General features: G+C 49.6%; 1 protein-coding gene across 1 annotated transcript in view; it reads right to left on the bottom strand.

Moving 5' to 3' along the window:
- The window catches only part of LOC140409300 (dedicator of cytokinesis protein 2-like), a 1,572,852-nt gene that overhangs the window by 267,173 nt on the left and 1,282,058 nt on the right, over nucleotides 1-23,621 (bottom strand). The window lies entirely within an intron of this gene.

The following is a 23,621-nucleotide window of genomic DNA, read 5'->3' as shown; positions in this document are numbered from 1 at the left end:
GCAATGAGATTGGCGGAGGCACCAGTGTCTAAGTGGAATGTGATTGGTAATCGGTTGACCGTTAGGGTGGCACACCATTCATCGCCCGGATTAACGCTGTGCACTGGCATCGGCTGGTGGGTCCTACTTGGGGACATCCGATTTCTGTCTATTACCGCAACGCAGAAGGCTTCCTGGTCGTCGATATCACCGGTCTGTACGTCGACAGGGTATGACTCGGTGTATGGAGGCTGAATGGCCCGCATGTCCCTGCGAGGCTGGCGGAATTGCGGAGTGTTTGCAGGTTGAGCTGCTCGACAGCAGGCAGCGTAGTGGCCGATCTTGCCACAGCGCAGGCATTGTCGAGTTTTGGCTGGACATTGCCGCTTTAAGTGTGCGGATCCACAGTTGCCGCACGTCGTGACGTCATGGCGTTCATTGCACCACCGCGCATGCGCGGTGCGGTCCTGCATAGAGCGTGCCTGCGCATCATGTCCCTCCGCGTCGACGTCCACCCTTTTGGCGCGTAGAAGCGCGGGGGGCCTCAGAAAGTGCGCGAAATGGCCGCCCTCGTCCGGGCCGCGGGCCGGGAGGAACTCGATCGACTGGATCAGCTCGGCCTCGTAGGACCCCTGCCGTGCCGATTCGGCCGCCTGGAATTGGGAGTACCGGCTGGTCGCAGGTTTCGATGGCGGTGGCTAGGGTGAGGCGCTTTATTCTGAGGAGCTGCTGGCGTAGGGTGTCCGAGGTGACCCCAAAAACTATCTGATCCCGAATCATGGAATCGGAGGTGGCCTCACAGCCGCAGGACTGCGCGAGGATACGGAGGTGTGTCAAAAAGGATTGAAAAGGCTCATCCTTACCCTGCAGTCGCTGCTGAAAGAGGTACCTCTCGAGGCTCTCATTCACTTCGACGCTGAAGTGTTGCTCAAATTTTAGAAGGACCGTCTTGTACTTCGTATTGTCCTCGCCTTCCGCGAATACCAGGGAGCTGTAGATGTGGATGGCGTGTTGCCGCGCCGTGGAGAGGAGGACGACGATCTTCCTGGTGTCCGGTGCATTCTCCCTGTCTGTGGCTTCTAGGAAGAGCTGGAAGCGCTGTTTAAACAGCTTCCAGTTGACGCCGAGATTTCCAACGATTTGGAGTGGCTGCGGCGGGCTGATGGTGTCCATGGAGCAGGATGGCGGATCTCTGAAGAGGCGCAGGTAGGTCTCACAGTTGCTGGTGACTTTCCAATCCTGGTATCATGTCGTGTTGGGTGTTCCGATACACAAACGAACCAACACGGTTGTAGATGGTACAACTCTGTTTTTTATTCTGTACAGTAACAACTGTTAACTTCTGGCTGTGGTTCGTACTTCACCAGTTAACCTGTGGACCCAGCCCTAGCACTATCTTAGAGAGGCACTCAGCACATGGTGTATGTCTGAGTGGCACGCTGTGAGCTATCTCCTGGTAGAATGAGCGGGAACTGTGGTGTTCCCTGTTTTATAGTGTGTGTGCTCTCACTGGTGATTGGCTGTGATGTTGTGTGCAACTGCACCATATGTTAATATGGATATCATGACACTTCGGAGAACCATCCCAGCCCTCTGTTCCGACCCACTGCCCCACCAAGTCTGCGACTTCTTCCCTGCCAACCTCTCCCGCTCTCAATCACCTGTAGCCTGGGTCTCTTGCTGATCCTGGCCCACTGGTTGGTGCATTTCTGGCGGCTACCACAGCACGCCCATGGTCCTTGCTCCCAGGAAAGGCTTTCCGCCAGCCACTTACTACAGTGGGCCTCTCTACAAGGAGGTGTGACTGGCTCTCGCCGGCTCATTAGCCAAAAGGCGAGCAAACATCACCTGGAATATATAGGGCGGGATTCTCCGGTTGGTGATGCCGAAATCCAGTTCAGCGATCAGCCGGAGAATCAAAGTTTACGATCAAATCAGCTCCTCCCCCTCCAAAGCGGCATACTCGGAGAGCACGCCACGCGATGTATCGACGGTCTCAGGATGTTACACCCGATGCCCTGCCCTCGATTGGCGTTCCCGACGGCATCGGTTGTGTGTGGTTTCATCCAGAGGAAACTCATCGTGGTGGCTGCGGACTCAGTCCAGCACTGCCACAGTCGGGAGAGGACCGATCTGCGGGCAGGGGGGGGTTTTGCCAGGGGCTGGGGGTACTGTGGGGGAGAGGTCCGGGACGCGCGAGCCGGCCAAAGGGGGGGTCACTATTTCGCAGGCCGGGACCGCGCGCGGCCGGCGTCGTGTTGCACGGTGCGGCCGCTGCAGGCCGCCTGCGTGCGCATGCGCGGCCACGGACCCGGCAATTCTCCACACCGTATCAGCAGCGAGAGCCGGCATGCTGGCACCCAGCCAAACAGAGGTGGCCATTTTACGCCATTATTTCTGTCATAAAACGCCACCGTTCCCATGCCGGCTTGGGGACAGAGCCTCAAAATCGGAGAATCCAGCCCATTGTCTTTTAAACCAGGAAAACATTGGTGAAAGCTCAACACATAAGTTAGCACTGTTGCTTCACAGCGCCAGGGTCCTGGGTTCGATTCCCGGCTTGGATCAATGTCTGTGTGGAGTCTGCACGTTTTCCCCATGCCTGCATGGGTTTCCTCCGGTTTCCTCCCACAAGCCCCAAAAGACGTGCTGTTACGCGAATTGGACATTCTGAATTATCTCTCTGTGTACCCGAACAGGTGTTGGAATGTGGCGACTAGGGGATTTTCACAGTAACTTCATTGCAGTATTCCTGTAAGCGTACTTGTGACAATAATAAAGATTATCATTCTCACCCAATCAACAGCCAGGGATTTCCTTGCCGCCATACCTAACTTTGAGTGTAACTCTGTCTGAAGCATATGGAAAAACCCAATGACTCCTATCTACGGGATTCCCATCACATTTCTAGCACAGCAGCGTACATTAAGTAAGTAATTTTAACAGAGTTAAAGGTTCTTCACAAGAGCATCACCAGACAAAAATTGTCACTGAGCTCCAGAAAGAAATATTAGTGCAGACGGCCAAACGTTTGATCACAGATAGATTTTAGGGGCTGATTTAAAGGAGGATAGAAGGGAGGCAGAAAAGCTTCAGGAGGGAATCCCAATGTTTAGCACTTGGGCAGCTGAACACACCGCCGCCAATTGTGGTGCAATGAAATGTGAGGACACACACGGGACATGGAGGGATTTGAACTTAAGGATGAGAATTTTAATATCGCAGAGCTCAGCGATTTTTCTCCTCTCTCCACAGAGATGAGTGACCTGGCTGCGTGTGCAGCATTCTCTATTTTGCAATGCAGTAGCTCACGTAGGACATCTAGTGCCCGTCTGTGATGGTATCTGTATTCCATTTGTAAAGGGGACGCACGCCTTTGAACATAATAGCCTAGAATTAACAGCTAAACTATGTGGTTTAACACATTGTGCGTTTGTACCTAATTCCTCTTCTATTTCAACACAAATGATAACCTATTTAATTGACTCTCACAGCACAGAATGAGGCCGTTCAACTCATTGTACCTGAGCTATTCAATTATCCTCCTTCTCCTGCTCCTCCACCATAATCCGGTAAATTTCTTCTTTTCAAGTATTTACCCAGTTAAGTTTTGGAAAGCAGACATCAAAAATAGAAGCAGGAGGAGGACTTTCGGCCCTTCAAGCCTGCTCCACCAATCATTATGACCATGGCTAATCATCAAGTTTAATACCCTGATCCTGCCTTTCCCATATATTAGCTGATTCCTTTAGCCCCAAAAGCTAAATCTAATTCCTTCTTTATTCATCGCATGGGATTTATTGCAGGACCTCGTCCCTCTTCCTATCTATGTCATTAATACCAATGTGGACAATCACATCCTGTCTGTTCACCCTCCTTTTTCAGGATGCTCTGTAGCCATTCAGAGACATCCAGGACCCTGGCAGAGGAAAGCAACACGCCATCCTAGAGACATGTGGGTGGCCACAGAAATGCCTGACTGTGCCCCTGACTATTGAGTCTGCTACTACTATCACTCACTTGGGATCACCCAACCCTGCTCTACAACAGAACCAGTTGTGGTGCCACAGGTCTGGCTGTTGCTGGTATCGTCCCCTGAGGAGCTATCCCCTCCCAACAGTATCCAAAATGGTATACCTGTTTGAGAGGGGAATGGCCTCAGGAGGCTCCTGTCTCTCCTGATGGTCACCCATTTACCTGTCTGAACCTATGGTGTGACCACCTCCCTGAAGCTAGTGTCTATCATACTCTCTGCCCCTTGTATGCTCTGCAATGAGTCCAGCTGCTGCTCCAACCAAACTATGCGGTCTGTGAGGAGATGCAGCTGGTCACACTTCCTGCAGACAGTCGCCAGGGACACGAAAAAGCTCCCTGATCTCCCACATCTGGCAGGTGGAGCTTGTGTTTCTCAGAATCTCAGGTCCATAATTCATGTCTTCCTTTATGAAGACAGGAGCAAAGTACGAATTAAGTTCCTCATTCATTTCTTTGTTCCTCGTTATGAATTGCCCCATTTCTGACGTAAAGGTACATTAGTTTTTAATCAATCTTTTTCTCTTTACATTCCTATAGAATTTTTTACAGTCGGTTTTCCCAGTTAGCTTACTTTCATACTCTATTTTTCCCTTCTTAAACAATCCCTTGGTCCGCCTTTGCTGAAATTAAAAACTGTTCCCAATCCTCAGGTCTTTTTCTTGATAATTTGTTTGCCTCTTCTTTGAATCTAATGCTATCTAATTTCTCTTGTAAGCCATGGTTTGTTCACAGTTCCCTTTCCACTCTTGCGCCAAATAGGAATAAACAGCTTTTGGAGTTCACCTATTTGTTCCTTCAATGCCTGCCATTGCCTGTTCACTGTTTCCCAGTTCATCTTAGAATTCTTTATCAAGACGGACAGTGAGGTAGCTGATTCTGAGACCAGGGTTCCGAATCTCAGTAAAGGTAACGATGGGGGTATGAGTTATGAGTTGGCTATGATGAACTGGTCACTCATCCCCAAGGCTTCTCTCAAAACTTGGTTGCTAGCTAATCCTTTTTCATTGCACAATACCCAGTACAAGACGTCCTGTTCCCTTGATGGTTCCTCAACGTATTGGTCCAGATAACCATTCATATACACCAGAAATTTCTCCTTGATTTGACTAATTTAACTCACCCAATCAACATGCAGATTAAATTCACCCACAATCACAGATGTATTCTGTATTCTTCTTGGGCAGTCCCTCGGTATTGAGGATGACTTGCTTCCACTCTGGGAAGGTGGGTTCTCTGGTGGCTGAATAGTCTGATCCTGGTTCTGCAGACTTTGCCATGGGTTTGGCAGGTGATATTTGATGAGGTGAATGGGTGGGAACTCTGCGCTCTCTTTCTGCTGTTTGCACTTGGCCTCCGCGTGCTCCACCCTGTGATGCTCGAGCTGATTGGCGCCCTCATGGATTCTTTTTCTCAAGTAAGTGCGTTCTGAGGCAAGCGATTCCCATGTGTCGGTGGAGATGTTGCATGTATTTAGGGAGGCTTTCAGTGTCTCCTTGTAGCCTTTCCTCTGTCCTCCTAATGATCGCTTGCCATTGTGGAGCTCAGAGTAGAACACTTGTTTCGGGAGTCTTGTGGCGGGCATGCAGGCATGTGACCAGCCAATCGCAGCTGGTCGAGCGTGACCAGTGCCTCGATACTGGGCAATTGACCTGGGAGAGGACGCTCACATTGGTACGCCGATCCTGACAGTGGATTTCAGAATTTTGCGGAGGTATCATTGGTGATATCTCTCCAGGGATTTGAGGTGTCTGCTGTACATTGTCCATGTTTCTGATGCATAAAAGGAGGGAGGGGGATTTGAGGTCTCGGTGTTTTGAACACTGTTCCTCAGCCGTCTGAGACTGCACTGGCCCATTGGAGTCGGTGTTGGATTTCATCATCAATATTTCGTCGGCAAAACCAACCATGGTGCTATGAAATTGGCTGCTGCTGTTATCCACAAGAGGCCATTTCCCTCAACAGTATCCAAAATGGTAGATCGGATTTGATGGTGAATAGCCACAGGACATTCCTGCACTGGCTGCTTAGTCCTCTTTCCCTGCCTGGCGGTCACCCATTCCCTTCCTGCTTGTGGAGTCCAAGCCTGTGGTATGTGTCATTTATATGTGCTATCAAAGAACAAAGAACAATACAGCACAGGAACAGGCTCTTCGGCCCTCCAAGCCTGTACTGGTCATGATACCAACCTTTGCCAAAACCCTCAGCACTTCCTTGAGCCATGTCCCTTATCCCCATCCTATCAACAAGTTTGTCAAGATGTCTTTTGAACGCCGTTAATGTATCTGCTTCCGCAACCTCCCCTGGCAATGCGTTCCAGGCACTCACCACCCTCTGTGTAAAATATCTGCCTCGCATATCTCCTCTAAACTTTGCCTCATGGACCTTAAACCTATACCCCTTAGTGACTGACCTCTCCACCCTGGGAAAGAGTGCTGCCCATCCACTCTATGCATGTCCCTCATAATCTTGTAGACCTCTATCAGGAAAGACTCTGTCTTTCTGATGAAAATAGTCTGAGTCTATTCAGCTTCTCCCACATAGCTAACAGTCTCCAGACCAGGCAACATCCTGGTAAACCTCCTCTGCACCCTCGCCAAAGCTTCCACATCCTTCTGGTGTGGCGACCAGAATTGTGTGCAATATTCCAAGTGCGGCCTTCCCAAAGACACTCTCCGCCTCGCAGATGCTCCGCAGTGTCCCCAGACACTGTTCCAGCTACGAAACTCGGGCTTTCAGGAGCAGCAGCTGGACACCCTGCTCATATTCTGGTTCTGGGAATTGGAAATGTTCCTGATCCCCCACATGGAGCAAGAAGAGCAGACCATGGCTTGGAGCTCTCCTGCCATGTATTACCCCTTTAAGTTAAATTAATCCTTTTAATACAAAAACTATCAACTTCTTCTCCTCTCTGTGTTATTATAGAATATATTTCTTACACTGAATCACAGAATGATATTTTAACAATTATAACCTATAGTCTGTACCTATCTAACTGTTCTTTCCCAAAAAGCTGTTTAGATTTCCTTAAGAGATGCAAACTTGCACTCCGCTCTTTCTTACAGTCTTTTAACCACCTGTTCTGCTCTTAGATTCACTTTTTCTTCAATCCTTTAGTTATCTAAGTTTCAGCTATTTAACGACGTCTGTAATATCAGTTACTCCCAACCAATCAACTTCCCGCTTTCCTGTGACATCCTCGGATTTTTCAAACTCAGCATACTGTCTGGATAATGGCCGCAGGTCCGGTGCTCTCCACTGCCCAAAGGTGAGTGTGGGCCCCAAACCGAGGGCCTCGAGCCTCACGCTCCCTTTATCCTCCATTCCCAGAAGAATGTCCCTCACAGGTCTGGTTCTCTTTGCTGACGAAAGGTGAGCAAGGGCCCCGAACCGAGGGCCTCGAGCTTCGTGCTCTCTTTGTCCTCCATTCCCAGTAGAGTGTCCCTCACAGGTCCAGTGCCCTCTGCTACCCGAAGGTGAGTGAGGGCCCCGGGCTACCGCTGCCTTTATCCTCTGCTCCCAGAGGAGTACCACTCGCAGGTCTGGTGCACTGCGCTGCCTGAAGGTGAGTGATTCAAAGGTATTACATCAGCTTCCACCGCTTTTTCGGATAGTTCATTCCAGATTATAAAACTCACGGCATAAAACAAACCTCTCCTTATCTGCTCCCTTTGGTTCTTTTGCCGTGTCTGATATTCCCACCAATGGAAATAATTTTACCCCTTCCACTCTTTACAAGTGTGTTCATGATTTTCAACACCTCTTTTCATTGTACCAGTCACCTTCCAGATTTTATTAATTGAATTTAGATTCCACCAGCTGCCGAGGTGGGATTTGAACCCAAGTACCTCCAGAACGTCAACCTGGGCCTCTAGACTGCTAGGCCAAGTACATTACTACCATGCCTCCCCTATTTTCTGAGCTAAAGTTTCCATTAAAGAATCATCTAAAGAAAATGTTTGAAGCAGCCATCGACCAACAGCAAGAACTGCAATTTCTAACATTGCAACTTTAAGGTTGGTGATTCTCGAACCCGGAGCCATAGGGCAGGATTTTTCAAAAATCGGCGGGGTGGGCAACTCCGGCACAGAGTGGCGTGAACCTCCGCACCTTCAGGGGCTAGGCTGGCGCCGGAGTGGTTTGCGCTGCGCCGGACAGCGCGGAAGGGGTTTGGCGCCACGCCAATCAGCACCGAAGGGCCTCTGCCGGCCTGCGCGAGTTGGCACATTCACGGGAGTACCAGCGTGTGCTGGCGTCATCCCAGCGCATGCACAGGGGGGTTCATCTCCGCGCCGGCCATCGCGGACTGTTACAACGGCCGATGCGGAGGAATAGAGTGCCCCCACGGCACAGGCCCGCCCGTGGATCGTTGGCTCCGATCGTGGGCCAGGCCACCATGGGGGCACCCCCTGTGGCCATAACCCCCGCGCTCCCCCGAGAACCGCGGAGCCAGGTCCCGCCGGTAAGTACCTGTCATAACATACGCCGACGGGACCGGCTGAAAACGGGCGGCCACTCGGCCCATCGCAGGCCGGAGAATTGCCGGGGGGAGCCGCTGTGATCAGTCCCCGACCGGCGTGGCGCGATTCCCGCCCCCGCCAAATCCCCGGCATCGGAGAATTCGACAGACGGCGGGGGCGGGATTCATGCCGCCCCTCGATGATTCTCCGACCCCCCGCCCATACTCTCAGGCTAACTGTGGGCCATCTAGGTATGAGAAAACTTTCCCTCTGTGAATATTTGGAATTCCTTATCCCAGGAGGCTTTCGTTATTGAGTATATTCAGTACGAAGTCTTACACCACCAGACCCCAGTCCAACGCCGGCATCTCCACATCAGAGTATATTCAGGACTAAGATCTATCTGGGAACTGAGGAAATCAAGAGATATTGGGATAGGAAGGGAAAATATGCTAAAATAGAAAATGGTGGGTGAACTCAGCAGGTCTGGCAAAATCTGTGGAGAGTGAAACACCCTTCTACGGAAAACATAGACCCTTCCAGGAATAGGAGGTGAGGTCGAGGTTCAGTTGTGATTTTATTGACTTGGCTCAAAGGTCCATCTGGCTTCCTTCAGCTTTTGTTTCTTGCATTCGTAAGCAGTTCTTGAACCAACTTGTATCACGAAGGACAAAGCTGGAAAATGTTGCAGTCTACCGAACGCTTGAACGTTTGGTCCGATATCACTGCAAGCATGTCTCCGGTCGGGCTTCATTGTTCATTGCTACAAGGAAATCAGCTGTTGTAACTGGCTCTTGCACGAGTTATTCATCTCTCACTGTACAAGAATGTTAATGACCAGAGGGGCAGAAAGGCTACCCATACGCAAAAGCGAGCTGCGCTATTGATGGAAAACTGGAAAATGACTGGAGGAATGTATACACTCTGAAGAGACTGAATAATCTCAGGCTGCGGTGAGCCAGAAAGTGCCTTATCCAATCCATTATTGAGGCTGGAAAGGTTGAGCCCACCTGTTTATAAGTCACTCCAATGCTTTCAGCCCCTCCAGCTCCCAAGCTTCAGAATTCCTTTCTCTGCTGATTCTTCCGTGCCCTGTTTTAAGCTCTTTCTAACCTACTAGTTAGTGCTTCAAGCATTCTGTTCCATTTACTTTCATCAAAGTTTACGCAAAACTTTTTTTGACCAAATTCAGCCTAACTTCGGCTGGGTTAAGAGTTCCTGCTTTGCTCTTCTCCTCTTTCAATATTGAACAAGGAACTAAAGAACAATACAGCACAAAAACAGGCCTTTCGGCCCTCCAAGACTGTACCGGTCATGATACCACTCTTGGCCAAAACCCTCATCACTTCCTTATGCCCTATCCCTCTATACCAATCCTATCCTTTCATTTCATTTCATTTTTCATCCATGTATTTGTCGAGATGCCTTTTGAACGCTGTTAATGTATTTGCTTCCACAACCCCCCCGGCAACGCGTTCCAGGCACTCAGCACCCTCTGTAAAAAACCTGCCTCTAAACTTTGCCCCACGGACCTCAAACCTTGGCATTGAGATAGAAGATTATTTATCATCTAGTTGAGTGTAGGAGCAGGCTCAAGGGGACAAATGGTCTATTCCCCTCCTATTCCCTAAGTCCTTTCCGGTGAGATGTCAAAGCAAGACCCGGTCAGCTCTCTTAAGCGGACATTGAATTTCCCTCGGCACTGTTTTTCGAGAGACAAGAGCAGTTCTCTCCATTGTTCTGGCCAGAATACATCCCTCAACTGATATCAATTTTAAAAATTAGATTATGTGGTCATTATTTCACTCTGGGACTTTGTTGTTCACACATTGGCTGTCACTCTTCCTACATTATAAAAAGCCACCATATTTCAGGCTGTGAATGAACTAAATGGGAGGGCGGAATGTACAACGGGCTGCTATGTATCACAAATGGTTAGAGTTGGGTGATACTGATCTGTAACACAAATGGCTGATGAATTTGTCTAATGAATGAGCACCGTGTCAAAGACTTTCATCAATGTCTTTGAAGCAAGGGAGCATTCAAGGAAACAATCTGACCTTGGCAACTCGTTGAATGAGGGGGTAAAAAACGTTATCTATTCATAAACCGGTGACATCATGGAAAAGGACAGCAAATTGGGAATCAGTGTCTTCTTGGCCTATATTTGCTGACTTGGTTTGGATTTGGGGACTGAAATAAAGGGATCTATGATCAGTCACGATACCAAACCAGGAAGCCAGGTCACAACTAATAGGTAATTTGGTGAGTCAAATACAGGAAGATCTTAAATTTTACAAGATAAGTAAGCTGGGAAATGTCACTTAATAAACAAGTGCAAACTGATGGTAATTGGGGAAAGGGGTGGGTGAAGCAAAACAATTCAGCTGAGGGAATCTGAGTGTAATTGTTGGTAATTCGCTAAAATCATTTGCACTTTGTTGACAGCGTGAATGAAATGAAACAAAGCAAATGTGTCTCAAGAAGCGATAATAAACTTGCACAAAACATTGAGAAAGCCAGATGTGGGGAAACATAATGTGGGATTTTCCGCCCCCCTTCATGGCATGTTTTGCTGTGGCAGAGTCTGTGAGGAGTCTGCACGTTCTCCCCGTGTCCGCGTGGGTTTCCTCCGGGTGCTCCGGTTTCCTCCCACAGTCCAAAGACGTGCAGGTTGGGAGGATTGGCCATGCAAAATTACCCTTCGTGTCCAAAACGGTTAGGAGGGGTTATTGGGTAGCGGGGATAGGGCGGAAGTGAAGGCTTAAGTGGGTCGGTGCAGACTCGATGGGCCGAATGGCCTCCTTCTGCACTGTATGTTCTGTGTTCTATGTTCTAGAGGTGGCCTGACACTGGTCAGTGGTGGAATCTTTTGATCCCTCCGCTGTTAACAGGTTTTCCAGTTGTTTGCACCCTCTGTCGCCGGGGAGCCCGCAGCGGGGTTCGCCGTTGCTGGAACCAGAAGATCCCACAGGTGGGAATGGCCGGAGAATTCCCCTGCAGTTCTAGACCCTGGGCGCGATTCTCCAAAATGGAGACAGAGTGTTCGAGCCGTCGTGAACGCTGTCGCGTTTCATGACGGCACAAAACGGGCAGTGGCGATTCTGACCACCACAGGGGGCCAGCACGGCGCTGGAACGGTTCACGCCGCTCCAGCCTCCCTTCCCGGTGCCAAATGGGCGCCACGCCAACCCGTAAATGCACGGGGGGACTTCCTCAGCGCGCTGGCCCCGACGCAACATGGCGTGGGGGGTTCAGGGGCCGGCCACGTAATAAAATAGGGCCGGGGCTGGAGGGGCCGGCCCGCCGATCGGTGGACCTCGATCGTGGGCCAGACCCCATCGGAGGCCCCCCCCCCCGGTGAAGGAGCGCTTTTCCCCACCCCACAGGCCGCCCCCCCCGACCCTACGCGCAGAGTTCCCGCCGGCCTCGAGCAGGTGTGAATGGCGCCGCCGGGACTCTGCCGTTTCCACGCGACAGCGGCCCGTGACCGGCGCTGCGCCAAACGCGCCAGCGCAAATGGCGGTGATTCTCCGCTCTTTGGAGAATCGCCTGCCGGCGTTGGACCGGCGCTGTGGGAAAAGAAATGCCGTGAACGGCGATTCTCCCATATGCGCGGCATGGGAGAATCGCGCCCCTGTATTTCTGGAGGGATTTAGACCATAAGACCATAAGACATAGGAGCAGAATTAGGCCACTTGGCCCATCGAGTCTGCTCCACCATTCAATCACGGCTGATATTGTTTCTCATCCCCATTCTCCTGTCTTCGCCCCATAACCCCTGATCCCCGTATTAATCAAGAACCAGGGTGGCATGTGGTGCCATGGGGTTAGCACTGGAACTGAGGCGCTGAGGACCTGGGTTTGAAATCCCGGTTTCACCCCCACAACCCAAAGATGTGAAGGTTAGGTGGATTGGCCATGCTAAAACTGACCCTTAATTGGAGAAAAAATAATTGGGTACTCTAAATTTATTTTTAAAACATTAATCAAGAACCTATCTATCAGTGATTTGGCCTCAAGAGCCTTCTGCTGGAAAGAGTTCCACAGATTCACCACCCTCTGGCTGAAGAAATTCCTCCTCATCTCTGTTTTAAAATCTGAGATTGTGCCCTCTGGTTCTAGTTTTTCCTACAAGTGGAAACATCTTCTCCACGTTCACTCTATCCAGGCCTCGCAGTATCCTGTAAGTTTCAATAAGGTCCCCCTCGTTCTTCTAAACTCCAATCAGTACAGACCCAAAGTCCTCAACCTCTCCTCAGACGACAAGCTCTTCATTCCAGTGTCATTCTTGTGAACCTCCTCTGGACCCTTCAAAACCAGCACATTCTTCCTTAGATAGCAGGTCCAAAACTGCTCACAATACTCCAAATGGGGTCTGACCAGAGCCTAGATAGCCTCAGAAGTACACCACTGCTCCTGTATCCTAGCACTCTCGACATGAATGCTAACATTGCATTTGCCTTCTTAACTGCCGACTGAACTTGCCCATTAACATTAAGAGAATCTTGAACAAGGACTCCCAAGTCCCTTTGTGCTTCTGATTTGCTAAGCATTTTCCCACTTCGAAAATGCCTCCATTCCTCCTTCCAAAGTGCGTGACCACACACACTCTTCCACTTTGTATTTCATTGATTTGGGGGAGGGGGGGGAGAGGAGGGGTCGAGTTAAAGACAACTAAACCAATATCATAGACAAGAGAGTTGAGCTCCAAATTATAATAGACCCCAGTGAGCTGGAACCTAACAATATACTTGATCAACAACAAGGGGGTTGAGGATTGAAGATGAGAAGGCCGAAGGTGGAGCAATTTTGGCAAATGACATTGCAGCTGTAGACAAAACGTTTCCACTTGTGAGGTGTGCCAGAAATAGGGGCGATAAGTGTGAGATAATCACAAATAAATCCAATCATCAACTGAGGTGAAACCTCTTTACCCAGACTGTGATGAGATGTGCAGCTCGTCACCACATGAAGTAGTTGGAGTGATTACATAGATGCATTTTAAGGGGAAGCTGGAGGTGTAGGAGAGAGAAAGGCACAGAAGGATATTTTGTTTTATCCATTCATGCGATGTGGGCGTCACTGGCCAGGGCAGCATCTATTACCCATCCCTAATTGCCCTTGAAAAAGTGGTGGTGAGCTGTCTTCTTGCACCACTGCAATCCATGCGGTGTAGGTGCACCCACAGTGCTGTTACGGAGGAATTCCATGATTTTGACCCAGCGACAGTGAAGGAATGGTGACAGTCAGGATGGTGAATGGCTGGAGGTGGGTGAGCTGGGGGGGGGAGTGGGGGGGGGGGTGCAGGAGGGGGTGGTTGATATGGAAAGATGAAGATGAAGTAGGGTGAGAGGTATGATGCTATGCCTGTAAGCAATATCAAAAATGGATGGTGTGCGACATCCAACGAGTACATGGCAGCGCAGACACACCATGCGGTCTCAAGACCGTGGTCATGTGATCAGGGACTCCCATATAAGTGGAGACACATCTGGCCAGCAGCAGATGGTTGCAGGAGATGGTAGTAAGACATACAGGTGAACAATCGTGCTAGGTGTAGTTCCAGAGGAGTACAAAGAAACGCCATGATGACTTGCTCTGTAACAGATCACTATCTTACCACGTGTGATTCAATAAAGATCCTGGTTTGGACAAGTCGAGGTGTTTGGTGGAGTCCTTTGCAAGGGATAGAAGACCAAACAAAACAGGAGGAGGCTGATGTGGAGCGCAAACACTGGCATAAAATGCCCCTTATTCTATATTGTACACACAAGTTAATGCTGTGTGATATAATTCCCCTGCAGGTCTGCAGAGATCATTTTAAAATTCTTGGCAACTAGTGAAGTGTAGCTGCCAGCATCATGAACAAAGCAGCACATTGCAAACACAAATTCATAAAGTTAAAATGCAGGTAACCTTTCTGTCTCTGCACTCACAAATTGTAAATAGCTCCCAGCTTTGTAAACTCGAGTTTGATGTTTTCTAAGCAGCAAGTTCTCCCAATATCCAGGACAATGTTCCTCCCTCCACACCATAAAGGCATTGATTTGTTGTGTCTTGCCATACCCAAACTAGTGGAGCTGTAGGCTGACTCACAGAGCAGGGAGTTGATTTGAGGGCAACTAACTCCTTCATGAGTAACATTTTTAAATTACCATCCTTGATTCCATATGCCTCTATAGCTTGGCCGGGTCCATAACTCCGTCTTATCTCCTCTAGTCTAACAATCTCCTGAGAACTCTGTATTCCAGTCCTGGCCTTTTGCTCAACCATTGGCGACCATGCCTTAAGATGCCAGGGTCCGAGGAAATGGAATTCCCTCACTAAAGGTTCTACCGCCCTCCCTCTCTTTATGGTGCTCCTAAAAACTAAATAACTATATGAGCAAATCTAATGTGGCTCAGTGTCAAATTTTGTTTAATAGCACTCCTGTGAAGTGCCTTGGGACACTGTGATATATCAAATATGTTGTATAAATGCAAAGTGTTGTCGTTGAAGTTGATTGCACATACATGGGAGTGCAAATATGAATAGGTAAACTTTATATTTTGAGGAATAGGGGGCTGGATTCTCCGATTTTCAGGCTGTGTCCTGATGCAGGCTTGGGAACGGGAATGTTTCACAATCGAAAAACCGGCGCAAAACGGCCACCGATCCTCCTTTTGGAGGGGGGCTAGCAGGCAGGTAGCGTAGAGCACTATGCTCTTGCTGCCTACACAGCCGGAGAATTGCTGGGTTCATGGGCGTGCATGCTCACAGTGGCGGCCCGCAGCGGCCGCGGCGTGCAACATGGTGCTGGCCGCGCGTGGACCCGGCCTACCAAATAGTGCCCCCCCCTTTGGCCAGGCTCGCGCTCCCGGACAGCCCCCCAACAGTGCCACCAGCCCCTGCCAAAGTCCCCCCTGCCCGCAGACCGGCTCTCCCCCAACGGGGGCGCGCTGGACTGGGTCCGCAGTCGCCACGCCGAGTTCCCGACAAAAAGATAGCATGAGACACCCAAGCCGTCGGGATCTCGATCCGGTCGGGGGAGGAGCATCGGGGCAAGGGCCTCAGGTAACGTCGATATGGCGTGCACCGTACTCCTAGAATATGCAGCTGTGGAGATGTCGGAGCATCGCGAAAGTGCCGCCGCTCCCGATTTCGGTGCAAACGGGGATTCTCCGGCCGATCACCGAATGCGATTTCAGCATCGGAGACCGGAGAATCCCGCCCAGGGTGTCTTAAAAGTTGGGGATTGGGGGGTGGGGCAGGGAGGGTGCAGCAGTAAGAGTCCGAATATGGAATTGTGGCCGTGGGTGGAGTGTGTTTAAGAGGCAGAATTGCATTTCCTATTCTGCGGTTTCATCTGTAGAATTGTTTCAACTTGAGTTCAAAAGACTGAGGGGTGACCGACAAGAAGACCAGGGAGAATTCCTTAACACCAACAACCGAAAAACCTGCTGGGTATTCAACCTCTTTAACAACTTTTCTCCACATGATGCGTGTCATACTCATGACAGTTTGTCTCTAATTCGCTCGAGAAAACTCAATCTCTGCAATCAGTGGGGCTCCTTTAAAACACCTCCCCAGCATCTATTCCAAGTCCAGCTGGGGGGGGGGGGGGAGGGTGTTGGGGGGGGGGGGTGCTGGGGGGGGGAAGCACTCACCAAACTCCTGGATGGTGTGGGGCAGAGGTGTGGCATCCTGTACCTCAATCGGCCAGACGTCCAGGAAGCAAGGTTAGCAACCCACACTCTGGCGCCTGTTCGGGTACACAGAGGTAGAATTCAGATTGTCCAAATTACCTAACAGCACATCCTTCGGAACTTATGGGAGGAAACCGGAGCACCCGGAGGAAACCCACGCAGACACGGGGAGAATGTGCAGACTCTGTGTTCCTGCTCCCAGAAGATCAACGGCCCCGGCCTCCTTGTCCTCTACAGGGCACTGGTCCTGGCTGCATGCAAGAATTGCCAGCTCGACTGGCTGTATGATTCTCTCGAATCAACAACAGAAAGGAAGCAAACATCAAAATGAGCAATGAGGTGTCTTGACAATGCCCCGACCCTCAGCCCTATCAGAATCTGGGATATCCAACCATGCGTATCACCCTATGTGAGTGCCTTTTCAATGAGCCTGTCACACAATAGCCGCTTCCTCACCGCTGCCCCTCTCAAATCCATCTGAATAAGCACTTTGACTCTTGAGAGCTTCAGCAGATCGGGATAATTCCCCCGCCCAGGGTGAAGAGTGAGGACCGTTGAGTGCATTCAATGGTCCTGGGTTCTAACCTTAAGAGGGAATGAAATGCTGCCACCCGTCATCTCCTGAATGGGGTGACTGATGAGCGTCTTCACCTTAACACCTGTGTCACATCTGTGTTACTCTCTGCCATGGAGACATGAGTATTAGCCTTGGGGTTCAAATCTTGGGGCTTAGTCTTCCAACTATTTTGATCAACATAAATAACCAAGTAAACAAAATTAAATAAATAAAGGGACAAATTAAAGGTTTCCCTTAAAGGAAACTGTCTTAAACAAAAAGTGAATCACAAATCAGACTTAAAACATCAAACTGAAATGTGGTTGAAGAGGTCAACGGCACGGAAGGCCTCAATGTTGCTACTGGACACCACATGCGCCCTCTCCAGGGACACCCGGCCATGAATGTAGCCGCGGTAGAGGGCCAGACAGTCAAGTCGGACTACCCCCTCGGTCGCTCGCTGCCTGCACCTGTTGATGACAAGTTTAGCCAGGTCCAGGAGCAGGTACATGAAGAGGAGCTCTTCCTTCATCAACCTTCTCTGCACCGGATGCCCATAGATTAGGAACGTGAGGCTGAAGTGCAAAGAAAAGTGCAACAAAATGTTTTTGAAACAACTGAAAATGGGGGGGGGGGGGGGCAGTCTAAAGCAATCTATTTGAACATGGTCCTTGGAATCCACAAGACCGCAAAACGAGCAGGCATCTTGGGAGTCTGTAAACCGATGCATCCTCCAGTTTATGGGACTGCTTGCAACACCCTCCACCCCAGCTCCCTGAAGTTAAGGGCGAGGACTCGTCAGTAGTGGGACTTCCACCGGGCATCACCACCGGATGGTAACATGGCGTGCCTAGGCATGTCCTGATGATGGGAAGGAAGTGAAGGTTGTGCAGCAGCAGCCCATACAGGAAACCTCTCCGCACAATGCAAAAGGGAATAGAGGTCATTTCCTCAAGGTTCCTTGGGATGTGAGGCTCCAGCTCCTGAGGATGGAGGGGGGGGGGTCTGTTGAGGGTCAGGACATGATGCCAGTGTGAAATTCCGTCTGAGCAGGGGTATGCTCAGACGGGAGTCCACTGCATATCTGGGCCGCTTGGGCGCCAATCAGCGGCATTGCAATGCTGACTAAATTGGTACTGTTGTCTCCTCAGGAAAGGGTCTGGGAGCTGATTAGGAATTAGCTTTCCCGTGTGACAGGCAAGGCAAACCTGATGCATGTGAAGCCTGCAATTTGCAGTCAACATCATGTTTGAGAGCGCACGCTTATTTCCCCAGCTCTCATGGGCTCTGTATTGAACAAGCCTTCTAACTTGAACAGCCAGCCACCCGTACACTACTGCCTGACAGCCTGGCCTGCATAACCAGTGGTCTTGGCCTTCCAGACATCTGACTAAGCGTGGGGTACATTCTGACTGCACTGGTCCTCCTGCAGTGTAAGGGTCTTCAGCCCTCTGGAAGTTGGCAACCACTCTTTCTCAGAGCCCCGCACTCTACCCATGCAGCCTGGCATCTCATGGGACCCGCACAGGGACCTCACAGTCCAGTCCCCCCCCCCCCCCCCCCCCCCCCCCACACCCGTGCTGACCCTGTGGATTCACCTGCTCCCACCCACTTTGCAGCTACCATTCTAGAAGGACAATCCCTCTCAGCGTGAGGGGTCGCACATTTAAGACAGAGATAAGGAGGAATTTCTTCTCTCAGAGGGGAGAGGGCTGTGGAATTCTTTACCAATGTAGAGGCCGGGTCGTTAAGTACGTTAAAGTTGAGATGGCCTGATTTTTAATCAGTATGGGGATAAGGTGGGAAAGTGGAATTGTGGAGTACATCAGATCTGCCATGATCTCATTGAATAGCGGAGCAGACTAGATGGGCTTACTCTGAGATTCTGCCCTCTGGTCCTAAACTCTCCCACAAGAGGAAACATCCTCTCAGCATCTACCCTGTCAAGCCCCCTGAGCATCCTACATGTCTCAATAAGGTCACCTCTCATTGTTCTAAATCCCAATGAGTATAGGATTTTTCTTAAGTAAGGGTGTAAAGTGACATGGAGCTAAGGCAGGTAAATGAAACTGAGGCACGGCTGAGCTATGATATAATTGAATGGCTGATTAGCTATAGAGATGTGTGGCCCACCCACGTTGAAATCTATTTTTATTTCAAGCTGTTCAGCTATGAAAGGAATTCCAATGTGATATTAAAATATAAAAAGACAAGTATTATGATGCTTGTTGCAAAGCTAGAAAATTAAACTAAAGGTTAATTTCCTGGGAAAATGAGAAGCAAAAACTCTTTATAACAGCAATACTACCCAATTAAAAATACTCACTCCAGTGGAAAGTTTTTAATCATTATTTATACTTGTCTGTCAAAATAGGATTAATAGGGGGAGAGAAACAATGAGAGGGCTACATTCTGAACAGCAGTGGCGTTCCATCTCATACAGACTGGGGATTTGCTGACTCTATGAGCAGATATCAGTCGACCTTTTTCTGTTATTTGCCAGTATTTCCCAATGTCGGGACACCCAAAGTTGCATTACATAGAAGTACTTTTGAAGTGACTGTTTTTTTAATGCATTCATGGGATGTGGGAGTCGCTGGCTGGGGCCAGCATTTATTTGAAAATGAAATGAATTGAAAATGAAATGAAAATCGCTTTTTGTCACAAGTAGGCTTCAAATGAAGTTACTGTGAAAAGCCCCTGGTCGCCACATTCCGGTGCCTGTTCGGGGAGGCCGGTATGGGAACTGAACCGTGCTGCTGGCCTGCCTTGGTCTGCTTTCAAAGCCAGCGATTTAGCCCTGTGCTAAACCAGCCCCTATTTCCTATTTGCCTTTGAACTGAAAGGCTTGCTCAGCCAATTATGAGTGAAGCACATTTTTGTGGAATAGATTTGTCGGCAAGGATGGCAGATTTCCTTCCCTCATGGGCTCAGGTGGGTTTATATGATAACCAATTCACAATCATCAGTAGACTTCTAATTCCGGATTTTTATTGAATTTCATCATCTGCCGCGGGATTCGAACCAGGAGCATTACTCTGGGTCTCTGGATAATAAGTCCCCTGCGCCACCACCAACCCAGGAAATGGGACGGTCATTCCGTGCACAACAAACTCCCATAAACAGCAATATGATAACAACCAAGTCTTCTGTGTTCAGTGGCGCTGATTGCGGAATAAATATTGCCCATGACTCAGGAAGGTTTTTTTCTAAGTTCATTTTATGGGACGCGAGCCTCGCTGGCCAGAATTTATTGTCTGTCTCTAACTGCCCTCCAATCTGGAGGGTGACATGAATCTGTAACATGCTGAATCAGGAGCTACCCCTTGAACCAGGCTGACGCCTGGATTTTTAAACACCGAGCGGATATTGGGAATCTGGAAAATCTCTGGCAGGGCCCACCCACCTCTGGAGAAAATGCCCGTAAATTTCATAGAATTTACAGTGCAGAAGGAGGCCATTCAGCCCATCGAGTCTGCACCGGCTCTTGGAAAGACCACCCCACCCAAGGTCAACACCTCCACCCCATCCCCACAACCCGGTAACCCCACCCAACACTAAGGGCAATTTTGGACACTTAAGTGCAATTTATCATGGCCAATCCACGTAACCTGCACATCTTTGGACTGTGGGAGGAAACCGGAGCACCCGGAGGAAACCCACGCACACACGGGGAGGATGTGCAGACTCCGCACAGACAGTGACCCAAGCCGGAATCGAACCTGGGACCCTGGAGCTGTGAAGCAGTTGTGCTATCCACAATGCTACCGTGCTGCCCTAAATGTGGGATCTTCATTGCTGGAGAGATAGGTGCAGGCTAACCAACTCGGGAAAGAGGTAAAATGCAGCCACAAGGGATGCCTGCTGGGGAGGTGGGGTGTTTCGAGGTGTCGGCTCCTGGTTGTGGGACTTTATCCCAGTTATAATAAAAGTGAAAATGTCCTCCGGTACTGGCCCCTCACCCCTCACCCTCCCATGTCCCATCCGTGTCACCTCATGCTCTCATCCACACTCTGTAGCCCCTCTTAAATCTTCATGACAAGGTAAACTTTCCTATCCAACACCTATGGCACCCTATATCTCTCATGCCAAGTTAATCCTCCCAAGTAACCTTCATGACCCCTCATGCCACCCCCTTCCACCATTGTCTAGTATAATATGAGAACACCAGTATCCCAAAGGAAACATTGTTTGATTGACAACTCAGACTCTATGATCTCTATTGTCAATTTCACAATGTTTGTTTGCACAAGTCAAGTAGTTTCAAGGGTTTGTGATATTTGAAACTTAAAAGGGCCTGGATGATTGACATTTTTATTAGCTTACAGTCTCAACTTTTTTCAGCAGTGGAGAAAGTTACCAATGGATTACCTTTTATCAAACCGTGTTTCACACATCACAATACACACTCTAATATTCATTGGTTCTGGAAAATATTCAGTGCATTCATGGGCATGAAAGTACCATAGCTTGGCAAAGGGCCAGGAGGGTCAATAGTAGTTTTTAGGGGCTTGGGAGTATAAGGATCCTGATGGGGTGGGTGGAAAGATAAAGTTTGGCATAGGAGGCATGAGGGGACATAGGGCGTGGAAAGGGAGAGCCTAACATAGGGAAAATAATGGGACATCGATGGTGCATCTGCTCATGATGTGGCATGGATAGGGCATGGACCTTGTTTGGAAGGCGATGGAGTATGAGAGGGTGATTGGTGAGCTTTTGTGGTTTTAATTTTAATTAGGACAAAGTCCCCCAAGGCGGGACTTTTAAAAGATCCGACTCTGTATTCTGAAACCCCTGGGGCTGCATCTGCACTTCTTCTTTAGTCAGCTGGCAGAAGCCCCGTCCCCAGTAATGAAGATCCATTCTAGACTTTGCAAGCACTTTCTCCCGAGGCAGGTGGGTCAAGCCAGGAATTTCCCCAACTCCCCCTACCTGCCTCGAGGATGAAAATCCAGGCCTACCTCTGAGCAGTTCTGACCACCACACTTCAGGAAGGCTATATTGTCCTTGGAGGGAGTGCAATGTTGATTTACCAGAACGATACCTGGACTCGAACGGTTACATTATGAGGAGAGACTACGCAAATGAAGGCTGTATTCCCTGGAATTTGGCAGATTAAGAGGTCATTTGATCAAATGTATTTACGGGAACAGATATAACTCTTCCTTTTTGAAACTGATAGAATAGTGAGAGGCCTAGATAGAGTGAATGTGGAACGGATGTTTCCACTAGTAGGAGAAACTAGAACCCAAAGGCACAGCCTCAGACTGAAGGGACAATGCTTTAAAATGGAGATGAGGAGGAATTCTTTCAGACAGAAGGTGGTGAATCTGTGGAACTCTTTACCGCAGATAGCTGGGGAGGCCAATTCACTGAGTGTCTTTAAGACAGAGATAGATAGGTTCTTGATTAATAAGGTGATCAGGGGTTACGGGGAGAAGATAGAAGAACGGGGATGAGAAACATATCAGCCATGATTGAACGGCGGAGCAGACTCGCTGGGCCGAATGGCCTAATTCTGCTTCTAGGTCTTATGGTTTTATGTAAACTGCAGATTATCGGACTAGGAGTCAGATCAAATGATTAGACCTTGAACTTTGAGGAATGGAATTAGGAAATGCTTCTTCGCCAAAGTATGGTAGAAGTTTGGAATTCTTTCGCAAATGGTAATTGATGCTTAATCAATTACTAATTTTAATCGCAGATTTTTGTTAGACACAGGTGTCAGGGGATATGGGGCAAGGCGGTCATCAAGGGAACAACCATTGATCTCACCTGAACAGTGGAACAGTGGCAAGAGGCTCTTTGGTCTACCCCTGTTCCCATGTTCCTAACAAAGTGAATAACTGAAGCTGCACAAATGTAAGAGATAGCTGCGTGGGTAAAATTTAATGGAGGCAATGTGGGGTCTCCTCCGTTGGTTGGAAAGCCGGCAAGAGCCCCTTATCACTTCATTTAACTGGACTTAAGACAGGTGAGGGCCTTCCCTGGGATCAAGGGCCTCTGGGTCCGATGTCCTGCCTGTTTCCGATCAATGAATAACTCTATTGAATGGCAGCGCCACCAGGGATATGGTGGCTGTTTCCAGTACTACACCTACCCGAGACCAGCATTGTTGCTGGAATCCAAGTCACAGGCGAGTGATCTGGGAGGGGGACCATGGGGGCGGGGGGGGGGGGGGGGGGGGGAGCAGGAGTACGGCTCGCAGACTTACCCCCTCCCCCCCGCCCCCCACAAACTTCCTGATGTCAGGTCCCTTGATTAGACAATGAGAGCCGTTGAAAAAAGGGCCCACTGCCTTCCCAGGAACCCATAGGAAACACCCGAAAGAACATAGAACATACAGTGCAGAAGGAGGCCATTTGGCCAATCGAGTGTGCACCCACCCACCTAAGCCCTCACTTCCACCCTATCCTCGTAACCCAATAACCCCTCCTAACCTTTTTGGTCACTAAGGGCTATTTAGCATGGCCAATCCACCTAAACTGCACGTCTTTGGACTGTGGGAGGAAACCGAGCACCCGGAGGAAACCCACGCAGACACGGGGAGAATGTGCAGACTCCGCACAGACAGAGACCCAGTGGGGCATCGAACCTGGGACCCTGGCGCTGTAAAGCCACAATTCTAACCACTGTGCTACCATGCTGCCCGTGGTTTGCCTGTTGTGCTCCTTACATGGTGAGCCCTCAGTCCGCCCGTTGGGTTAATACTGGGTGGCAGGATGAGGCTTTTAAGTGGCCATTAATTACCCACTTAAAGCCTTCAATTGGAGGTGGGGCACCAAGGGTGTGCACGCACCTTCCCACGACAGACTTACTCAGGGGCTGGGCGAGAAGATGGCTGGGCCCCCCTCTCCAACAAACTCTCCACAGGAGATATTGCGCCCAATATGTCGATCATTGTAG

This window comes from Scyliorhinus torazame, chromosome 3 (assembly GCF_047496885.1).
Source record: "Scyliorhinus torazame isolate Kashiwa2021f chromosome 3, sScyTor2.1, whole genome shotgun sequence".
In the NCBI taxonomy this organism is placed as follows: domain Eukaryota; kingdom Metazoa; phylum Chordata; class Chondrichthyes; order Carcharhiniformes; family Scyliorhinidae; genus Scyliorhinus; species Scyliorhinus torazame.
This window is presented reverse-complemented; position numbering and strand designations above follow the sequence as displayed.